General features: G+C 42.2%; 1 pseudogene; it reads right to left on the bottom strand.

Moving 5' to 3' along the window:
* Window positions 1-2,690: 2,690 nt before the first annotated feature.
* LOC100586633 lies at window positions 2,691-3,084 on the bottom strand (annotated as a pseudogene).
* Between the last annotated feature and the right edge of the window lie 551 nt (window positions 3,085-3,635).

The raw sequence follows: 3,635 nt of genomic DNA on the forward strand, positions 1-3,635 counted from the left end.
AAACACACATACATATGCCAGTTATCTTCTTCAAAAGTTCTTCTTGGGCCTTGCATGGGGGCTCACACCTGTAATCCCAACACTTTAGGAGGCTAAGGCAGGAGGATCCTTTTAGCCCAGTAGTTCAAGATCAGCCTGGGCAACATAGGGAGACCCCCATCTCTAAAAAAAAAACAAAAAAAATTAGCCAGGCATGGTGGCGTGCACCTGTGGTCCCAGCTACTTGGTAGGCTGAGGTGGGAGGATCTCTTGAGCCCTAGAGTTTAAGCTGCAGTGGGCTGTGATTGCACCACTACATTCCAGCCTGGGAAACAGAGCAAGACCCTATCTCAAAAAAAAAAGTTTTTCTTGTGTCAGGTTTATAGTATTAGTATAGCCTAAGGAAGAAGTATATTCAAGCCTTTCACTGACCTCCAAAAAAAAATCGGTATATATTAATACAAAGAGAACATTTTGATGCTTTCTTTTAAACCCATATATACAAGCAGTCTAACTCTGTCCCAAATTTCTAAGAAGTATCAAGAAGCCTAAGTCTCTGTGATTACTTTTGGCTCTGCTTCTACTAATGACCATTTAGCATTTGCTAACTCTCGTCAGCCTGAATAGATTCACACAAGGAGCTCGTCTCCTGTTCTTGCATTCTCCATCTACCTCTTAACCACAGTGAGAAAGATTGATTCACATCCTTTTACACAAGCTTTCCAGAGACGCTGACTTTGCTGAAGTTTGGGGACGATGGAGAGAATTTACTTCAGACAAACAGAAATATCTATAAAATAACATTTTAACTTGCTGTTTCTACAAAGTCTTGTAATAATTTCTTTTTTTTTTTTTTTTTTTTTTTTTTTGAGACAGAGTCTCGATCTGTCGCCCAGGCTGGAGTGCAGTGGCGCAATCTCGGCTCACTGCAATCTCCGCCTCCCAGGTTCATGCCATTCTCCTGCCTCAGCCTCTCCGAGTAGCTGGGACTACAGGCGCCCGCCACCACGCCCGGCTAATTTTTTTGTATTTTTAGTAGAGACGGGGTTTCACTGTGGTCTCGATCTCCTGACCTCGCGATCCGCCCGCCTCGGCCTCCCAAAGTGCTGGGATTGCAAGCGTGAGCCACCGCGCCCGGCCTGTAATAATTTCTATAACTTTGCCGACAAACTCCTGCCCTGCTGTTCAGGCATCTAGCTGTTCTGCCTCCTGGGCTCCATCCCTCATAGAATAAAAATGTCATATTTTCTTTTTCTTTTTTTTTTTTTTTAAGATGGAGTCTGGCTCTGTCACCCAGGCTGGAGTGCAGCGGCATGATCTTGGCTCACTGCACCCTCTGCCTCCCAGGTTCAAGCAATTCTCATGCCTCAGCCTCCTGAGTACCTGGGACTACAGGCACCTGCCACCACGCCCGGCTAATTTTTGTATTTTTAGTAGAGATGGGGTTTCACCATGTTGGCCAGTCTAGTCTTGAACTCCTGGCCTCAAATGATCTGTTCACCTTGGCCTCCCAAAGGCTGGGATTACAGGCATGAGCCATCACACCTGGGGCCCCTTAAAAAGTCCTTTTTTCTTACACAGAAAGATTGAAGTCACTGCAACCTTCTTCAAACTCATCTCAAGGCCTCCCAGTACAGAATTGAAGAGCCAGAATAAACTTAGAAATTATGGCTGCCGGGTCAGCCACAGCACATTTTCAGAACACAGCCAAATCTTTCCCCATTTTTAATCACAAGGTAGATTGTAAGGAGAAAGGCGTTAATTCAAATTGCATGAAGAATGACTTCCTAATTATCAGAACAACCAAATAATAAAAGCAGTGCCCAGAGAAAATTATAATGTGCCACAGTTGAAAATACTGTGAAAAGGTAAATAACAATCTACCTAGATAAAGTACATAGAATAAGATTATATTTCAAAAATCCAAAGTCATCCTTGATAATAAATTTCTTACTTTGTGTGTGTGTGTGCATGCATTTCCATGTGTTTTTATTTAGTTACGTTTTTATATCATTAAAACTTTTTCCACTTTGGCAAGCATATTACTGGTAATGTCTCCCAATTTTCTTTGTGATAGTTAATTTCCACATAAGCAGTCATCAAATTGTAACATAACTCTAAAATATTTTCATTCAGTAGGTTAGATTCTAAAACTGAGGAAAAGATTAAGTATCTTGTTCCTTAGAAAAGTGTGCATATTCAATATTCCTGACCCACTCATCAAAGTTTGAAGAGTGCAGATGAAAGAAGCTGAAAAGGTTAAACCCCTGAATGCTTATTACTTTTACTTTTTTTTTTTTTTTTTTGAGACGGAGTCTCGCTCTGTCACCCAGGCTGGAGTGCAGTGGCGGTGATCTCCGCTCACTGCAAGCTCCGCCTCCCGGGTTCACGCCATTCTCCTGCCTCAGCCTCTCCGAGTAGCTGGGACTACAGGCGCCCGCCACCATGCCCGGCTAATTTTTTTTGTATTTTTAGTAGAGACGGGTTTCATCGTGGTCTCGATCTCCTGACCTCGTGATCCGCCTGCCTCGGCCTCCCCAAGTGCTGGGATTACAAGCGTGAGCCACCGCGCCCAGCCACTTTTACTTACTAATGAGAAATACATAAGTGAATTTGTGACTTTCACGCTGTTTGAAACAGCCTTATTAAAGAGCCATAATTTGTGTGTGTGTGTGCGTGTGCATGTTGGTATGCACCAAAGTTCTATGTGTTCATTTCTTGCATTTGAAGTACTCTTTGATGACATCCTTGGCCTGACACTCCTTGCAGCGTCCTTAACTTCTACACAACTGCCACCAACCACTTTACAGGACTTCCCCTCTCTGTCAGTTTCGCAGAGGCCGCTTATTGCTCTAGTTTCTTGTCATCAACCTTAAGTCGGTTGATTGGGTGTTCAGCACAAAAGGCCTCCACCAACTTGACATACACAGGCTCATCACAGTTGGATGCAAGTACACAAAAACGGGCTTGGCACTTGTCTAAGGCTTTGGCAGCTTCGAGAATTCCACGTGCTAGGCCATCATGGACGAGGGCGGTCTTCAACACCTCTTGTAAAGCAGTATTAACATCTGTTATACCTCCAGCAGTAATGTCTTCCTGGGCCATGGCTGTGGCTTACCTGTGAAGCTGAATCTTAAATGCACCCAGGCCTCCACTTCCACGAGACTAGATGGTGGCAGGGTAAGAAATGGCATAATTTACGTATCTTGAAATTTGTTCAACATAAGTATACAATGATTTCTCGTAAATTTATGGAGTTCTGTAGCAATCACTATTCACTTAAAAATATTTTCTTCACTCCAGAAAAGTCCCTGGTGCCTATTTGCAATCACTTATATTCCTACTCTCAGATCCAGGCAACAATTGATTTTTTTTTTTGTCACTATAAGTTTTGCCTTTTTCTTAAGGTTTCTTGTAAATGAAATTATACAAGACAGTCTTCTGTGTCTGGCTTCTTTCACTTAACATAATGTTTTAGGGTTCATCCATGTCATAGCATGTATCAATAGCCATTCCTTTTTATTGCTGAATAGTATGCCACTGTGTAGATAATATATCACATTTTATTTATCCACTCATTAATTAATGAACATCTGGATTGTTTCCATCTGGCTATTATACATAATGCTGTTATGAACATTCATGTGCAAATTTTG

Source organism: Nomascus leucogenys, chromosome 18 (assembly GCF_006542625.1).
Source record: "Nomascus leucogenys isolate Asia chromosome 18, Asia_NLE_v1, whole genome shotgun sequence".
Lineage (NCBI taxonomy): Eukaryota > Metazoa > Chordata > Mammalia > Primates > Hylobatidae > Nomascus > Nomascus leucogenys.